Source organism: Magallana gigas, chromosome 4 (assembly GCF_963853765.1).
Source record: "Magallana gigas chromosome 4, xbMagGiga1.1, whole genome shotgun sequence".
In the NCBI taxonomy this organism is placed as follows: domain Eukaryota; kingdom Metazoa; phylum Mollusca; class Bivalvia; order Ostreida; family Ostreidae; genus Magallana; species Magallana gigas.
This window is the reverse complement of record NC_088856.1, coordinates 57,702,216-57,723,020: the sequence shown is the minus strand read 5'-3', so window position 1 is coordinate 57,723,020 and position 20,805 is coordinate 57,702,216. Positions and strand designations below refer to the sequence as shown.

General features: G+C 33.8%; 1 protein-coding gene across 20 annotated transcripts in view; it reads right to left on the bottom strand.

The window, feature by feature from the left end:
* LOC117683152 (uncharacterized) overlaps window positions 1-20,805 on the bottom strand; it is a 62,855-nt gene that overhangs the window by 13,638 nt on the left and 28,412 nt on the right. For 2 of the 20 annotated variants that reach the window (XR_010713577.1, XM_066083225.1), the window contains exons 2-5: window positions 4,425-4,533; window positions 1,591-1,662; window positions 1,179-1,244; window positions 60-125 (exon numbers count right to left, since the gene is read on the bottom strand). The exons of 2 other annotated variants lie outside the window; for them this stretch is intronic. The gene's annotated coding sequence lies outside the window, so the exon portion shown is untranslated. Of the gene's footprint in view, window positions 1-59; window positions 126-1,178; window positions 1,245-1,333; window positions 1,417-1,590; window positions 1,663-4,424; window positions 4,534-9,262; window positions 9,785-10,362; window positions 11,229-12,813; window positions 12,985-20,805 lie in introns of those variants that run through there. 16 more of the 20 variants (XR_010713583.1, XR_010713581.1, XR_010713588.1 and 13 more) reach the window with 16 other exon arrangements.

Here is a 20,805-nt window from a genome sequence, read left to right as displayed (position 1 = left end):
CAAGAAAGGAACAGGTTAGCTGCCTTATGAACAGTTTATAATATTCATGAATACTATACCGTATACAATTAATCCTCTTTTCTTTCTCTTGTCTACTGTATCTTTGAAAACCATACTCTATAGACCTAAAAAGAGACCACACAATTCTACACAACAGTACATGTACATGTATTACATTAACCTAAAAGACACACAGGAGAACATACATGTAAAAAATAAATACCGAACAAATGCTGATAACAGAAATAGTTAAGGATTGAGCTGTTCAGCTACTTAAATCAATGATGGGTGAAAATCTTACAAATGTGACGGTCACAACAGTGGGATGACGGTGCCAGATAGCTCAGTTAGTTGAGAAAACTTAAAATTCAGAGGACCCGTTGATCGAATCCCTGTTTTGGGTCCGTCATTATTTAACCCATCCCACTAAATAATCGACCATTGAAAGTTTTTAGACACATTAACATGGATTGATAATCAATTCTGTTTAAAGTTGATGATAAGAAAGAAATTAAGTAGGGGATATTTGGTGAGAGAAATTGACTTGTGAACAAGCATCATCATGTGTTTGTGTCTGTCTAGCAGTGTCTCAATCAATCATTTCAGGTACATGCAGTTATTCAAAGAGTTTTATACTAGTATTGAATCAATTTTTTTAGGATATTAATTATTTTGTATTTTACTTATATTCCTACTAGGTAATGGATAAAGTTGAGTACTCTTTACATTGTTATCTATATTAAACATGAATGTAATGATTTAGGAATAGGTGAAAAGGGGAATAACTCTGTTCATATTAAAACTGGCAACAAAAGAGATTGAGTTGTTCCCCTTGTCACTCTGTTTGACCAGTTAGACTGTTTGATGTAATGTAGTAGTATCAACGACACTTAGCTGAATCAACCTTCACATTTGTATGTAAACATAAAATCTAGTTATCCTATTATTGAAAGAATACATAGAGATTAGCTGAATAAAATGTGATTAAAATGATCAACATTGCCACCTTTAAACTGATTGGGTAGTGTCTGAGAAGGTTCACTTTAATTTACTTCCTGTTTTGTACTTAATGTTAACATATATTAATCAATTCACCAGATTCATACCAGTGTTCAAAGAAGAATGAGAGATTAGCTGTACAAATTGCTGATGTTTCGTAATAAAATAAATGTACATACTATACCACGACTATGTGTTGGTTTTCCATAACTGGACCAGTTGTTACTTCCTTGAATGAGGATAACCTAAAAAGTAAGCACATCATATTCAAATAAATATTATTGCATCACTTGATACGTGTTCAAATTAGTGTTCATTACATGTAAACTTTTACCGTGTAGTTTACTGTTAATAGATTACACACACACACAGCGATACCTTAAGTACCAAGAGGCCACCAGTTAAAATTTCAAGCATCTGCAATGAATAGTTGCTGAGATAAATGCGACAAAATTTTTGTTACAGACAGACGGACAGACAGACACACATGGGTAAAACAGTATACCCCCTATTCCTTCGGAGCGGGGGTATAATAATGATTGATTGTCTGTATAAATTATTAATGTTTCATAATTGAATAAATGTACATACTATACCAGGACTATTTGTTGGTTTTCCATAACTGCATGGACCAATTGTTACTACCTTCAATGAGGATGAAACCTAAAATGATAGCAGAATATCAACTGATAACAGAGTATTATTTGAATTTGGAATTATTTCAATTCTTGGAATTTAGAGAAACAGTGAAAAGTAGCCTTAGTCACTACTAATTTATCCACTAACCCTGATTTTAACACAGTCAATGTAAATCAGGGCATTACTGAATGTCCTTAGTTTATTGATGTGGAAACTGAAATTAGTTTTACCTACATTACAAAAGTATACAATAAAAATAATCTAAATGTCTGTAGATATTGATTTTATTTTAAACATTCAGTCATGTATTTCTTACAAAGTAGATTTATTCATTCAAAATATAATTATGTAAATGTTCATTTGCAGATGGTGTGATTTAAGTTCTTATGTTATGTGCTTGAGTAAAAATTCTTCAGGATTTACTAAGGGGGTTAGCAAATCCAGGATGCCTTAAGTATCTCTGAAGTTAGTGAATGCAGGATTTACTAACCCCCCCCCCCATCCCTCTGGACACGAGTTGAATTTAGTTTCAGTCCGTCCTTTCAATCATTCAGTTAAAGGGATATTCTTCGGTTTCTTTAACATATCCTATTTTATTGAGAAACAAAGATGCATTTTCCAATCCCTTTCCATATCAAATTTCGTTTTAATTAACTCTTATTCCAATACAATGTAAATATAAATGATATGTTATAGGATAGGATAGAGATTATTTGCAGGATAGGATGCAGTTTACAAGATATTGGTCTGAATAATTTTGTCAACTTTTACGATAGCAGCACTGTACATGTAGTTTATTTGTTATTTTATCCTGATTACAAACGAAATACAATGTAAGGATAACTCCCAAGACACTCCGAATAAACCGTTCATCTTGCGTTCATAAAGCGTTCACATATTGTTCACCGTGCGTTCACCGTTCACTTTGCGCTCCGTTTGCTTTCTGAGTTCGCACATCATTCACCGTTCATTAGCGTTCACCAAATTCCGTTCAGCGTGCGCTCACCGTTCGCTCACCGTTCGCTTAGAGTGCGCCCACCATTCAAGTGGGAAAGTAGAACGTTTCAGGGACTGTAGCTAGTGGGGTAACCCTTTAGCTCAGTCGGTAGAGCGTTGGTTTTTAAACTCAAGGGTCCCGAGTATGAGTCTGTTGTAGCTCACTCCTCCTCTTTTATAACACATGAATGTTCAATTACTCTGACACACCATTGCTATCTATCCATTCACCCTTTTCAGAAATCAAATTTTCATCAGAAATCCTCATACCTGACTAAAAAGATTGACCATCCTCCTCCTAGAAACATTCCAAAATCACAGTTTATCTATAGACAAATTATATACATGTAGCACTTGTGTGTTCTGTCACTCTCTATGTACATCTAACATTACATGTATCTGTATGTATCTCTATGTCTTTGATTTTCTCTCTGTCTAAAAAAGATTGACTACCCTCCCCATAGAAACATTACATAAGGTTTATCTAATATGTTTTACGGTGCGACCGTTGGGGCGAGCGCAGCATGTTATCAAATAATGAATTATGATAAATCAATTAAAATAAAAGTATCAACGTAACGTAAATGAATTTGAATGCAAAATAAAATAAAACATACCTATTTTTTTCAGTAAATTTTCATTATTCATAATTTATAAGAATTTTCATTTATTTATCAGTAGAATTTATCTCAGATACAATGTTGCTGAATAATAAAGATTATAACATATTAAAGTTCATTGCAGTTTATTTCATCTTTTCTGCAGCAAACTTACATGTAAAAATTTTACTTATCATAGAGTGCTTAGTTAATAGTTGTGCCAATTAAATGCTAAAACTATCATAAAATCATAAATCTGCAGTTATTTACAAAATTAAACAGTTCCTTTGTATAATGGTTGTAAATGGTTCAAAGGGTAGGACTAATACCCCCAAACGCAAAAATCATTGTCATTTTGCAAAGAGTTATTTTATTGCATGTTTGTCAATTGGTTTACACAATTAAGAAGCATTTCATCTATCAAGAGGTAAAAATGCATGAATTTAATTAACTTTTACAAATTGGAAAACTTTAAGAAATTTGGAGAAATAAAGTATTTTCTTTTAATCTCTGAATGTAAGTACTATGTGTTTGTTTCAATCTTATTTCAGTAGCATTTATTATTGAAAAATTAAGTTTAAAATCTGTATATATCATTGTTACATCATAAATAAATTAAGTCTTCCAAACAACTCAATAGTTTCTGTGGGGGAGAAGTAATAAAGTATAAGATTTGTCCATAGGTTGGTCCTCAAATAACACTATATAGTACTTTTTTGTAATTTTCCCAATTTCAACAGTTTACGTGTCAATTTTCCCAATTTTACGGACCCTGGACCCAGTTTAAAAACAGTAGGAAAACCCCTGGTCTTTAATTCATTATTTTTATCTTGTTCTCGTGAGAGTGTGAAATGGGAAACCATATATACAGAGAACTGCTGGTCCAATAAAACAGGGCATTACTGGTCTGAGTAACTGACGCCAAATAAATCCACTGAATCAATGTGCAACTAGTCCGAATTTTCTATTCACACGTGCCTTGTCAGTAGAACTCGCTTCGCGCCGGCGACCTGCGCACGCTATTAAACAAATTAAACAACACCTGTGTGCTCTCTCTCACTCTGTGTACATCTTACGAATCTTTCTGTCTTTCCCTCTCTCTTTATCTCTCCATGTCTGCCCCTTCCCCTCTCTCTCTCTCTCTCTCTCTTTCTCTCTCTCTCTCTCTCTCTCTCTCTCTCTCTCTCTCACCTGTATTGTTGGAATACATGTGTGGTGGTCAGTGATATATGGACCTTGCGTATGCTATCGGCTCAGTGGTAAAGCTTCTTTCTGACTGCATGAGTTCCGAGTTTGATTCCTGTACAATATCGCATAAAGAAAATGTTCATTGATATAAACTTGGTTCAAAGCCGTGTGCTGCATTAACTGTTGATACCGCTCAAGTAGAGACACAATTAGAAATTTCCCGTAGCATGGGTAATGCACTGGTATGTATACTATAACTTACAAGTAGCACGAGGGAATAATAGCCTAATGCAAAGCAAATCACATCATTAAAAAAAATTACATATTCCTTTTCTTAGACGGACACCATTTAAACTATCTAGCCTAACTGGAAATTTCCAAAATGTCGTCTGTTCTGCTTCAAGTTTGGTCTTTTCGGCGTCAAACAATTTCGACCCCAAGACTTTTCGGTCCCAGATAATGAATATAATAAATTTTAATAACTATTCAACTATTCCGCTTTTAATGTTATAATTACAATTTAATGGTTAATATCACTTAATTGTATCTTGATTTCAGTCATCAATATACTCGAAGATATGTGGGTGGGGTGGTGGATCTACGTTTGAATACATGTATAAATTATATCTCATTTGAATTATTATTCATTCATTATTTATTTTGTTTTAAAAAAGGATGTAAATATAAAATATACAAGATTTTCTTTGATTTTATGTGGGTTATCATAAAGGTGACCTAAGACCTACAAATATTAAAGAAACAAATGTATCACTTCCGTTGACGACATTATGTAACGACGGACGCTTTGATGCATTAAATCTGCCCGTAAAGATCCAAATAACATGCAGTAACTTTATATAATTCTGAAAAAACCTAAAGCATTTTAGATAAATTTAATGATATTTGATAATTGTTCTCGAGTGTTTGCTATTTTTTTCAATTCAACATAAAATCATACGAACGAGAATTTAAGAAAAAATGCAATTCGATTGATTTCAAAATTCGTGAATATGCGCATCAATACATTTTGACGTTCAAAATATCAAATAAATAATTCTTATCAAATCACATACTTTTCCGTCATGAACGAAAACGTTTTTCATTTTTTCCCCGGGGAAAAGCCTACTATATAGCAGGTTTTCCGGGGGGGGGGGGGCTACTATGGGGGGAACAGCTGCTATACAACACGGCATCAATCAAGAACATTGGACTGATTTGTATATAGGGTACAGAACTTTAGAATATAGAAAATTGAATTTATTTGAATATAAAACTTAAAAAGGAGACTCGTTGATACATATTTATAAACTAGTAAACCTTTCTATTTTAATAAAAATATAGGAAGAAGAAAAAAACACCAGGAAAAAGTTGAAGTAAGTTAAACTTTTAAAACTATTTGCGCGTTGTTCATCTCTATCTCTCAGTCACAAAGATTAAAAGTTAAACTTAATAATTTATTTACAGTAATATATATACACTACGACCAACGCAGTTTGCGTATTTACCGCGAGTCCTCGTGGTGTGAAATTGATCGCGGTTTAGCACAGGTAACTCAGGTAAAACCGCGCATCCTCGCGGTACAACTTCTCACCTTGGCCACACCGTCGCGGTACTGTGAAACCAGTCCCAGGTGAAAACTATTCTTGGTTTTTAACGCGAGTTACCTCCCCCAATTTCTTCTCATACGGGAACTATGATTGGGAGAATTAATGAATATTAATTCATATTCCTTTATTTTATAAAAGGAGTTGATTGTTACAATTTATTATTATTTTATAAAAAGTGGGAGATATAAAAGGAAGGTGTAATTATGCTAATACAGAATTTGGTATACTATTTTGTATACTCTATGGCGTTACATATAAATTAATCTTGGCACATTCATCGCTGACAATTCTTGGTTATCAATGAATTTAATTGATAATTATATACCCGGTAATAAACACTTCACCAAAATATCTTATTTCGCCTCGAGAAAATAATACTAATTAGCATTTCATTTACAATCTTTCATATTTAAATCTTACCTTTAAAACATACCTTACACTTGTTCCTTTCTCTTAAATACATTTAAAGAATTCGTTTAATGAATAACAAAATACATGTAGATATAAAACATGTTTTAAAGTGCACTCGCTCATAACCGACCCAAGTTATATCCCGTGATCGACATTAGTTGAATAGATATGCTGGTTGCCCGCTTGGACACGTGTGTTTTCTCTGAGCACTCCGACTTTCTCCCACATCGATGACCTCATCGCGCTAACATCCGTGCCAACGAAAGATATTAATATAAGTTGTATAACTTGTTTATCAAACGTTTTAAAATAGAATAAAAAAAGGTCCAATCAGCTTACGAAAATGATAATGTTAAAATCGTGTGTATTTAAAAATTGACTTTCCTATCCGATCTAGCAAAAGTATGATGTTCAGTGGGTCGCCCAATATTTATGTTTGTTCAAAACCCGGGATTTAAAAATATGAATGATAGTTTATTCTGGGGTATCCATCACATGTTAAAATGTCGCAGTGTCAGTTGACCAACAGAGGAAGGTGAATTGCGTAACATTACGTATACAGTATGTGTATATAGAATGTTGGTGGTTGCCGTCAAGGTGGGTGACCTGCAGCAATTATAGTGTGACTTGGGGTCCGCTAAATAGAACTTTATAGTCCGTTCTTTCAAACAGCAAAATTTTCTTGATAGAATGATTTAATTTCAAACAAATGAAAATTTGGTTTTTTTTCAATTTAAATTTAGGAAACTATTCTGCGTATTCATAACAAAGTATTTACAAAATACATCCATAAAATTACCTTTATATGATATACTTTATACTCGATTGAAATACAATTAACGAACATACTATACTCAGGGTTAATCAGGAATGGAGAGAGTAATTGAGAACACAGCTAAAGTAAATTTTATATACACATCTAGTATTTGTATTTTTAAAAAAAGTAAAAATGTGATTGTTTGAATGAATGTAAGTTTTGAATCATTTTGGGAATCATATGAACAAAGATGTGTGTTTTGTGCATAAGTAAAAAAACCTCTTTACGCGATATGTTATATATTTTTTATTCCTCTAGCCTTGTTAAAATTAAGAAAGTTTTAATTTTCAATTTTCTTAGAATTTTATATATTTTGATTTTGGAGAGCGAGAGAGAGAGAGAGAGAGAGAGAGAGTTGTCTCAACATTCGATAAGATTTCTCATGGCACGTGGTAAGAGCAAGGTTGCTGTCAGAGACAGGAAGTGTTATGTAATAGTTATACACACCCGTAAACTCAGGGATAGCTTTTCTATAAATTGTGTCGTACTTGTGATTTTCTATATACCTGTCTGAATCAGGCATTATTTTATCTTCATGCAGTAAAGTTAGAAAGCGCGTATGATCAGAGACTTTTAAATATACGTCCCTGGTATGATATTTATGAAAACGCCCGTTACGGAAACATGTGCTATTACGTGCATTTCAATCAGAATACCGTTACGGCTACATGTTCTACTTTAGCAGTTCACATAAAATATTAGTTATTTGAAATGAAAGAGAAGGGGGGAGGGAGAGAGAGTCTCAGCATTCAATAAAATTCTTCACGGTGCGTGGTCAGAGCACGGGTGCTGCAATGGTCAGGAAGTGTTATGTAATCGTTACACACCCGTAAACACAGGGATGACTGATTGTCAATGTACCTGTCTGAATTACTGAATTATGAATTATTTCGCTCTAAGTGAGTCTCCGGTCCATATCCTCCACCCCCAATATTACCAAGTAGATAATCGACTCTCTTGGTCTCTCAAAACCCTTGGTCCCTCGAAGTCAAACTGCTGTCCCGTTATTCATAATCTGTTGTTCTTATACTCTCGATACTCCGAAGTGGCCGATATATGCAACCGTTACCTAATTTTAACACATACTTTGTCATTTTTAAATGGCTCAAGGCATTAGACGCGGGACCCGTGTAACGGGATTTTCTTCAGGTGACACTTGTCCTGCAAGGTGATAATTGTTCCATGATTGACCATACCGTTGCCTAGACTATAATTAGCACCGATCGTCCTAAATGTACATATAATCTGATTTGTTTAAAACGAGAGAGAGAGAGAAAGAGAGAGAGGGAGAGAGAGAGAGAGAGACCGGGAAATATTTAATGAGTTAAATAAGAGTCAGATTGAGGGGAAACATACACGTTGCGTTGATGCCTACGGTAGCGACCTTATAATAGTACATCGTGCAATATTTGTCTTCTTTAAATCTGTGGCATATTTACAACTCATAATATGCAAAAAAATAATACTTTAAAATAAAATATTACTAATTTTCAAGTACACTTATATGCATGATTTGCGTAATACATTGCTATGTTTGGGACTCTTGAACAACATTACCAAAATACATGTAGCAATAGTTTTCTAGAAGTTTTTGTTAAAAACAATTCAAAAAAAATAATGAATTTTTCTTCTATTGATATTTATATCGAAATTCTAACAATAATTAAAACAGCGCTTGTTTTCTCCTTCTTGGTTTAATCCGTGATACAGATAACACGCGTGTTACGGTGTCTTACACCATCGCGGTAAAATCGTGGCCCCGCGATTACCGCGATGACAATACCGCGATGGTGTATCGCGGAAAGGATTAAAACACCATCACGGTGTCGCGGGAAAATACGGGAAAATTTCTTAAGAAAATACGGGCGTTGGCTGTAGTGTATATATATATATATATATATATATATATATATATATATATATATATATATATATATATATATATATATATATATATATATATATATATATATATATATATATATATATACAAAAATACAACTTACACTATAAGAATCCTAACTAAAGAGTGTCCGTTACAATCTGCCGAATGGATCAAATCACAATGTCCCAGTAATTAGATAACAGTTCTCAGTTTAATGTCTTCGAACAAGATCTAGAGTTCAAATGAGAGGCTATCTAATGAGCACTGTTTACAGTAAATATAAATCTAGCAAATTCTAGAAATTATACGTACAAGAAAATACATGAATTACCTGGACACTCAAGAATGTTCTAGAAAGAATAACTGACCACTTTAGAATAGTCCAAAATACTCTATTATACAAACCTACTATATATAACAGTTCCAAACGACAATTTCCTTTTTGCCATCGAGTTATGAGGCCTATTTATGGTAACTATGCCATGTGAACTTGATAATTTAGAATTTACCAAGCGAGAGAGAGAGAGGGGGGCCCCTGACTCCATTTTCTTAAGATCCACATATGATTTGATTACTGAGAAATTCTGGGATAAAATAAAAGGGTTTGGGTGCACAAAGATTGATTCCCTGCTAACTACATGTTTATATCACTGTCAATGTGCTATTTCTAAATTTTGATTATTATTTTTTTTTTTGGTATCTTACAAAATGTAGAATAACGTGCATATATTTATGTAATCTTTTGGATAAATATTCTGCTGCAGGTCCATATCCCTCCTCTTTAATCAGGCCATCTTTTATACACATGTACATACTTGTCACAACTGACTTTAAGCTGTGAGGCTCTGTATTGTACCAGCGCCAACCATGACAGTAGAATAACCTCATATCAGTGTATGATACACGTTTGTGCATGCAATATCTGAACTTGGTGTAAGATGGAAAATATTAAAATGCATGAATGAATAAATGAGATGTGAATCAAAACTACCTTAATACTAAATAAATCTAAAAAGGTCCCACTACATAAATATATATATATATATATATATATATATATATATATATATATATATATATATATATATATATATATATATATATATATATATATATATATATAAACATTTTAATATCATTAATAAGTAACGCTAAAATAAATGCACTTCAGTGATTTAAAATACAAAGTGCTTAACTCAAATCTATAGGACCTTACCTTACCTGAACATAGACAATCCTATTTAACCAACAATTCTTATCCAGTCTTTTTAAACATTTAAATGTCTGGCATAAATACTCCACATAACATTTTCTTACGTCATTTTTTTGTCCCCACTAATTGTTCGAAGATTAAACATTACTTTGTTATAACTAATGTATAAGGACATCAATGGATAAACATCTCTGACGCACACATTTAGAATTTAACTAACCATATCAATACTTGTTCATAAAAGCTGACATGAATTAAGTATTCGGTCGCCATATTAGTTTCGATCGCTCTCAACTGGCTCGAACTTCTAAACTGCTTAAAACATGATCTAAACATTACAGTAATTTGTTTGTAAATAGAAATAAATGAAACTACAATCAAAATAAAATAAAATAGGAAATATTCTTTAAAGGGATTTCCAATGTATCTGTATTATCCTAAGCTTGCACATATACATATTCACGTGCACATCGAGCACGTGTGTCGTTCATCAGAGTGCATAATGTCTACATCATATCGTAGACTAAGGTCCCACTTCATCCAACATAGTATAACAGTGATAATAAATCCAAGAAAGTGATAACGAAATATCGTTTTTATCAGTTTCTACAAAACCACTCCGATATCTTAAGTCCATGCCGTCACTGCACGATCTGCGATAATCAGTGGTTTGCGCATGTATGATGGTATAACAGTACGCCACAGCAAAACGTTGTACATTGAACGATGGTTTTTGAAATAAGTTTCAGTATGTCCTGTTTCGTCTTTCATTGGATATTCCTTACCAGTGCAGTGTGTGTCTTATTATTTTTTGTTCAAAACCCCTTTCTACAAAACTTTCCGTCCAGTGTAACGTGTTCGGGTGAATGAAATACGTGAAAGCGGGGAAGCATGACTGGTACTCTCGGCCTTATATAGGGGGGGGTGTAGCGATAAGCAGAAAAATAAATATCGACAACTAATATGGCAGTAGACAGCGATAAAAGAAGAATAATTCATGTCACCTTTAACGAAGTGTATTACCACCTGGTTGATACCTTTAAATATTTGAATTTTTCCAATAAAAATATTCGAATACACAACCGAATAGATTCACCCAGAATATCACTGTTCAGAATGAATGCATCCAAAGGGAGGAAAACGAGTTAGTGAAGAGTCAAACACTCGAACCAATGTGCAACTGTTATTTATATGCTTTTAGTTAACTAAATGTCAATAGATATGTTTTTATCATTACTTATCAATACCAAATCAGTAGAGTATTTTTACTTTTGAAACTTTTTTTTTTTATTTTTGAGTTAATGTGTTTGGTTTCTTTCCTTTTAAACATAATTGGGCAGATTCACTTGTCCTATTATTATGGAAAGTCTTGTGGCTATTTTGGATTTGCATTCCATGATTTGTATTTGAGGTGGTATATAGATTTATGACCTTTGACAAAACGGAGTTCATTTAATTCTTCGATCTATTTATTTGAATGATAAACATCGGTCCTCGGAGGATGTGATTGTTTAACCCTAAGACTGTGTCTCTGTTCTTGTCCTGATCAAAATCCTAGAAGGCATCTCTTGGATTCTGGTGATATATTGAATAAACCGATTGAAACACATACAAGTAGTGTGGTATTGAACAACAATGCTAAGAAATGGAGCCACCGTTTGGACTGCCAATGACAGCATAGCATACCACTTTGTCAGGATTTTTTAAAATTATTCTTGTATGGAAGGTGGCTGGTCTTGTTGAGAAAAAAAGGAAACAGTTATTTTAGCCATAATAATACAGAATATGTTTTCATTGGAAATCTAGACTGACATTGGTCATCTCGGCATTGACAAAACGATATCACTGGTCAAAGACGGATTCTAATAGCCTGGTATCAACAAAGTACTAGAAGATTGTATTGGGACCTGTGATAATTGCATTTCGAGGAAGACTGCTAGCATCATAGCACCTTTAGTGAACATAGAATCAAGTGAAGGGTTATAGTTGATAAAATACAGACCCTTTTAAATAATATGCACAGGCTTTTGCCACGATGTGAAATAAAGTATTGAAAAAGAGGCTGTCTATAGCGGTGAAAAAACTCGAGATATGAAACGACTGTGCATGTATCTTGAAAATAAAGGTATTTTGTTAAAATTGCCGTTTAACTAACATTGTAACAATGTTTAAAGTCTTTAGTATTTTACGAACTGAGTTACACTGCATTTAGTCTAAAAGAGAGAGTATAAATATTGAATATACATAATCTCCGAACAATTTCTATATGCACCTGTTATCATCATATGTTGGTTACCTGTAACCTCCCCCACCCTCCACACACGCAAACAAACACACACATTCACATACACACACAATCGATATACATGTATATTTTAACATCATTATTAACACTGAAGATAATCCATATCAGTGATTTTTGTATATACATGTACCATTTACATACCTTTAAACCTTACCTTACCCGGACAAAGACAATCCTCATTAACTAATAACTCTTTTATCCAGTCTTTTTTAAATGTTTAAATGTCCTATCTGAATACTCCAGCAATTCTTTTGTTTCCACTAATTGTTCAAGTCTGAACAATACTTTGTTATAACGAATGTATAAGGACATCAACAGATAAACATCACTTGCGTCACACATTGGGAATCCAACTAAGCAGCCTGTATATAGTACATTTACGAAGCGTATTGCCACCTGGTTGATACCTTTAAATATTTCCCAACAAATATGTTTGAGAACACAACCTAATGAATTCACCCAGAATATCACTGTTCAGAATAAATGCGTCCAAAGGGAGGCAAACGAGTAAGTGAAGAGTCAACAATCGATTCAATATGCAACTGTCATTTATGTGCTTTTGGTTAATTAAAATGTCAATAGATATGTTTGTATCATTATTTATCAATATCAATACAGTACTATAACAGTGGTTTTATTTTCAAAACTTCCCCAGTGGTTATCTTTTGGTTGTGTTTGGGTTTTTTTTCGTTTTTTTCTTTTAAACATTTTTGGGCAGAATTACTTTTCTTATAATTATGCAAAGTCACGTGACTATTTCGGATTTGTCTTGCATGATATGTATCTTAGGTGGTATATAGATTTATGACCTTGGACAGAATTAATTTTTAATTATTTTATTTATAATAATTATTGTTTATTATTTGGAGCTATATGCATGTACATGTATTTGTAAAATAGATATTAGTCCTACATATCAGGATGATGTGGTCATCCATCCTAAAAGCTGTGTCTCTGTCCCTGTCAACACCAATATTCTAGGAGGTATCTCTAAACAAATCGATTAAAACCCATACAAATAGACTAAGTGTAGTATTGAACGACAGCGCTAAAATTTGGAACCAACACATGGACTGCCAATGAGAGCATAATAAACCACTTGGTTTTATTATTATTTATTTTAGCATGGATGATGGCTGGTCTTAAGATAAGTTAACACTAATGTGGAGGAAAAAAATATAACTTGGTATACATGTACATGATACTGAAGCAAAGGGTAGAATATTCGAAAGAACCAGAGGATATTTTTCGTTTTAGATGCCTTTCCAAACCTTAGTATGATACAAGACTTGCTAAGACAATAAACACAATGCACATCACCTACCGACACCTTCCGAAGCGGCGGAAAAATCCTCCACGTAGTTAGAAATCTGATAGATGTCACTGTATTACCATTTTATAAACATAATGGAATCTACACCAGGAAAGATGAAGGATTTTAAAACGTCCATTGAAGAAAAGTCTATGAATCTTAAAAGAGAGAGAAAATGGATATGTATATTATGTCATTTATGTGTGATATGTATAGATCCTGTATGTAAGCATTGTATAGGAAAATGACATACTGTAAATTCTTTATTAACCGCGAGATATTTTTATTCGCGTAAAATCGCGAAAAGCAACCTTCACGGATTTTAAAATCTCGCTTTATTTTTCAGACAGTTTTAAACTATATAAAAATACGCATTTATTTTTCAAAAAGGTTTGAACTACATGAAAAATGGTGCTGCATATTTTACATTCTTGCGATTTGATACACACTTAACTTCGCTATGATCGCAGAATTACTGTATGCATCTTTATAGATTCTTTCATTATGAGGTCATTTTTATAGCAAATATGATGGACAGATTATTCAAGTTTGTATAAAGATTATGTGCAAACAGAAATAAACGATTTATGTAGGAAATATACAGTCTCCTATGGATGCACAGTTTGTGATTGTATGTGTGAGCGCATGATACACCCAGAGTATTCAATTTTGAACCATCATCAGATGTCATTTTTAAACATAATGATTACAAAAATTAAACTTATGCAACGCAATTTGTCTAATGTAAATATCAAGCCTGGTCGTATTATTTTGAAACTGCAAATCCATACTTCTCATAGAATACACTTACATTTCAGATAATAACAGTTTATCTATACTACTATGTTAAAATAAAATACTTAAATTTTTGGCCTTTAATACCGATAAATCGGAAGAGTACTAACTTTTTTATATACATCTTAAACATCAATTGCACTTGAAGATTACCAAATTGTTTTTTTTTTCTCAATCAAGCTCAGCTAATTATTAATCAACGAAAATTCCTCAAAAAAATTCCGGAAATCATCTGGATTTTTTGTATTTCACAATCTTGCGCATGTGCATTACATTCACGCTAAATCTAGGGAGGCTCTTTAGTTTATATTTCCACAATATCACATTTGCATGAATAAACTCAGAAACGGTAATACAAATACGTGTTATTTGCTATATATTCTGTTCTTCAAAGAAAATACGTGTGATAACTCTAACACAGTGTATTTACTATGAAAAATCCCTAGAGTTCCGAATGACAACATGGTGTGTAACACTCGGCACATATTGGCCGATTCGTGTCTCATTTTAATGTCGGTTACGGAATCGGCCGAGGTTTGCCGAATGGGTGTGTAAATTTGAAGCGAGTAAAAAACGTTAGTGAGATTCTTTAATAATATGAATTAAATTTTTAGATGAAAAGGTATTTGCAGTCTCAAAATGGTTTGTAAGTACCTAGGAGTTACCATCAGCAAGGACCTGAAATGGTACCCCCATATTAGCAACATCACCAACAATGCTAACAAGTCGCTTGGATTCATTAGACGAAACATGAGAGGATGCAAACCAACCGCTAAGGACCAAGCTTACAAGGCAATCGCCAGACCATCCCTGGAGTATTCTTTAACAGTCTGGGACAGAGAAGGGCTGCTAGATTCGTCGTCAACAACTACCACGCCTACTCCCCTGGAACAATCACCAATATCTTAACAATATTGGGAGAAACGAAGAAGATCCAAGGCAAGACTCAACATGATGTACAAGAGTTTCCATGGCGACGTTGAACTACCACCTACCAATTATGTCACTGCAGGGGATGCAAGAACCAGGGGATATCATCGTCTAAGGGCCATACCATCACCCAGTGACGTATTTAAATACTAGTACTCATTTTTCCCTAGGACTGTGAGGCAGTGGAACAATCTCCTAACAGAAATAGCCACAGCAACAACCGTGGAGAAATTTAAGGTCTTGTTAGGCAGGCTACTAGCAGACCACAAAGCCCTAGCCTACTCCAGATGACTAGTCCAACTTTTTCAACTTTTATGCAGCTTTATTTTTAAATTGTAAATAAATTGTTCTTAATTGCCCTGCCATGCGCCTGAGCATTAACTCTCTTTTAAGAGCCCTGCTCAGTAATCTTAAGAAGAAGAAGAAGGAGCTATGAATAAGAATCTGGAACCGAAGGTTCAAGTGAGCTTTTCTGATCACCCGTTGTCCGTCGTCCGTCCGGTGTAATGAAGAATAATGACCCCCGTAGAATAATGACCGGGGATCATTTTTCTACGTAGAAAACTGACCCCCCCCCCCTCCGGTGATTATTCTACGCAGAAAAATAACCCCTTTGCCTGAAGAATAAGTGTCATTTTCATAAAAATGAGCACACTCCACATGAAGAAAAGTGACCCCTGTAGAATAATGACCCCCTTGTAGATTAAAGTTTTTCAGTATATTTTTTTATTATTTGTGAAATAGTCTTTACACTCTTGTAATTTTTGCCGCTGAGTTTTATATAAAGTAATAGAAATTATAATTCATATTCAAATAAACTTAAAGTGAAAGAAGGGGTATATCCTAGAAAATAAAAATCCTTCCTTTATAACAAGATATTGATGTATTGCATCGGGGTATGGTTGTCATCTTAACAATTACATTTACATATATCTATGGTGTTCCGATAGGGTCACTTCGACCTTAAGACGAAGATGCGAAGTTGCAAAGGCGATAGTGCGAAGACAAAAGAGCAAAGATGCGAAGATGCGACGACGAAGCGCGAAGATGATGCCTAAAGTGCGAAGGTGCGAAGGTGCGAAGGTGAAGGAGCGATACTTCTATCGCTCCTTCTCAACTTTGCCCTCTGGCCTTCGCATCTTCGCACTTTCGCCTTCGCCTTTTTTTTATTACTTTCACAGGCACCGTACTCGCCAAGGTTTTTCGATTAATCCATGTTATTATTGGTATGCATGCGCTAGGCCATTGCGCTTACTGTGAATGTTTATAAATATTTTAATGTGTACATGTAACATATATGTTTACCAGTGCTGGCTATGCCCAATCATTATCTACCCCGAACAAAATTTAATGTCTGCCATAATGTGTACAAATGCACTTCCAGACTCCTGTCACTTACCAGCTGTCTCTTTACCGTCGACCAAACACAGTAACAATGTAATTTCATTATGCGACACTCCTTGCTCATGCATGGATCTAGAGGGGGATAGCCCCCCCCCCCCCCCCCCCGCAAAATTAAATATTAATAATTTCACGCAGTAAAAGGGGAGAGGGAGTCCGGACCCCATCCCCCTGGTTGATTTTATTTAATTAATTTTATATAAATAAAATTTCCAAAATATGCCTCGGAACCCTTTAAAAGATGGAGAGCTCCGCAATTATAAAACATAGGTAATCACAGATTACAAAGCTCACCGAGACAAGGCATCACCTTTATGAGGCATCGCCTTTATGAGACCACCTTTATCATATTATATGAAAACAATCCTTTATGATCTTGGATATTCAGGGATTCTGTTTTGAAACAATATCGTATATCATCTGTTAAAAAATTGTTTGATAATCATATGTTCATATATTAATAAATACAATAATATAAAATTAAAATTGCATCCTATCATAATTACAATATATAATATATAATACCATAAAATACCGTAAAATATTGTGAGATATGATATTGTAACGTACGATATGACATTGTATTGTGCTATACATTATTGTGTTTGATCAAACAATACAAAATTATAAAGCATAATACAATATTGTATTGTATGAAACAATATCAAACTGCAATAATACATCATAATATTGAAACAATTAATACTATATTGTATAATTAAGCATTGAATCATTATTGTTTGAAAGATGTGGTCTCACAACTGCAACGGTGTGTGCATACAAATTGTTTAACGCGCGCTAGCGCGTTATGAAAATTTCTTTGCACATATTGTTGCAGTTATGAGACCACACCTTTCAAAAAAAATTGATTTAATACTTATATTTACGTTTTTTAAACATGTATTTTCTTCCCGCAAATATAATTTTTTTAAAAGGCTCTGTCTTATTCAACAAGTAATGCGAAATTAACAGAATTGCCACTGGAACAGCCACAATATGCTGACAAAAATAGTACGCAGCGTTTAAAATTCTAATAACACAATTTTATTTTTCTTTCTGTAATTTAATGAATTTACTCTTGGTATACTATAAAATTAATCAATTGAATTCATTTAACTGTCAACATATATTTACATCAATGAAATATTTATCAGCGTAAGTATAATATCAGGTCGTTTTCCGGTTTGAAGTCGCGAGAAGAGTCAGTTCTTGTTCTTCGAGAAATACTGAAGAAATACTGAATGTATTCAAACGAAACAGAATTGGTAATTAAGTCTTCTGTATTGTGTGTAAATATCACTTAAATTAACCAATGCAATTTAATAGAGGGAAAGAAAGTGAATGTAGACATTATAGTATGATATTGTATTGTATGATACTGTATCATATTTGATACATAATATGATATTATATTATAAAATACAATATAATTTGATAAACATATATATCATGTCAAATGAAACAATATCATGGGATAAAGTAAAATATTATATAATACAATCATACTATACCCATTGTATCATATGATACAGTAATATACAATAAAATCTCATAAAATACAATTCCATGTGATATGATAATATATGCATCAGTATCTTAAGACTATATCAATGCAAGATTGGTGAAGTTAGGACCAGTAGTAATCAAGATATTATCATTAGAGGGCACCTGCAACAAAAACTTTGACCAGCTCCAATAACCTTTACCTCCTCCTGAACCCTAAACTTATAGCTCAGATTTAGCACTCAAGCCTGTCTGGTGTCTCAGTATCATAAGACACACCATCCATGTAAGTAAGTAACCTAGATATTATATAAATAGTGCCTGTTTGGGAGGGTAACAGTTGAAATTGACACCCCGAGAAAACCATTGTCAATATTTACTATTACCCTCAGCGTTAGCAACGCACTTGGCAACGGGTAACATTAAAAAATATTACATGCGCGAAAATTATGCGCGTACGGTTCGCTGTAGAATTCACGTTATTCCTATATAAAAGCAGTAAAATTTTCTTAAAAATTTTAAAAAAGACATTCAGTATAACAAAATAAATAGTGCCTGTTTGGGAGGATAACAGTTGAAATTGACACCCCTCGAAAACCATTGTCAACCTCCGCTTCGCGTCGGTTGACAATGGTTTTCTCGGGGTGTCAATTTCAACTGTTACCCTCCCAAACAGGCACTATTTATATAATGTTACCCGTTGCTAAGTGCGTTGCTAACGCTGAGGGTAATAGAAAATATTATTAACTGCGTCTTAACCAATCAGATTTCAGTATTTAACATGAAAGTATAACAATACTATATATTTACATTATCCAGTGTCTTTGTCTGTGATAACACTACGTATCGATTTTGTAATATATAACCCATAATACAAATAACGCCAAATTGAGGCGCTGGCGGGGTTTGCTTATTTTTATTTAAATATTTAATCGTACGATGGCTTAAAATTATATAAATATAAGTAATAAGGAATCATTCTTTGAATATTATGAGGTGATAATTTCGGTCGGGGCGTGATCAAATCTATCATAAAGCCCTTTGATCACGCCCCGACCAAAATTATCACCTCATTATACTCAAAGAATGATTCCTTATTTAAGGCACCTGCAACAACAACTTTAACCTGCTCCCAAAACCTTAACCTCCTCCAGCATCCGAAAGTTAAGAACCAGATTCAGTAAGTCCAGATGCATCCTCCATGTAACTTTGGTGAAGAGATAACAAGTAATAGCTTAGATACAGGAGCTGCAACTAAAGTTTTAACCAGCTCCGGACGCCGACGCCGGGGGTATAGCATATGCTCCCATTGACTTCGTTTCGGTGAGCTAAAAAAGGCGAAAGCGCGAATATTCGAAGGCGAGAGTGCAAAGTTGCAAAGACGAAGAAGCGGTAGTATCACTTCTTCGCCTTCGCAACTTAGCACTTTCGTCTTCGCATCTTCGCGCTTCGCCGTCGCATCTTCTATATTCTTCATATTGTTCATGATTTATACTTGCATTGAGGATTTCCGCAATACAAACTGCTGGGTATACTAGTGCATCACCCAGAATTAATGATGAAACCAAAATTATGAAAAGTTTACTCCACTGTTATGCATTATAACCAAACTGAAGTTAGAGCCATTACGCCAGTAGAGGTGAACGACCAATAAGGAAAATCGTCAAAGTACTGAGAGTACTCGTACAGAAAATATATTTTACTTTATCCCCGGCATATTTCAATAAGTTTAGTTAATATCAAGATGATTAATGCATCAATAGTTTGTATAATCATTGGTAACGTTGGATACAATAAAGATCGTGTGATCAAATCAAAATCAAGAGGGATATAAACCCCTAACATGGGCCCTAACATCTTATCATCGTTTTTAGAAACAATCTTTTCTTATTATAATCGATCAGTGTTTATTATATATTAAGATTTACTATAGTCAGGTACTCTTCACAAATTTGCTCTAAAAGAATAAAGTCTATCCATGATCACAAATACAGAATTACAACAAATGTTTAGAATATTGATGTTCATGTATTACGTAGAAGAGAACAAAACTAACTCAGAATGCTTTTTTAAAAAATCACTTTCCCCAAGAAATGTAAATAAGAAGTACTCATATTCCTACGTTACCTGCCCCCTGAGTCTTTTTCCATTCATGTATATACATGCATCATTCTCCGATTGACAATTCTTTCACCAATGAATATT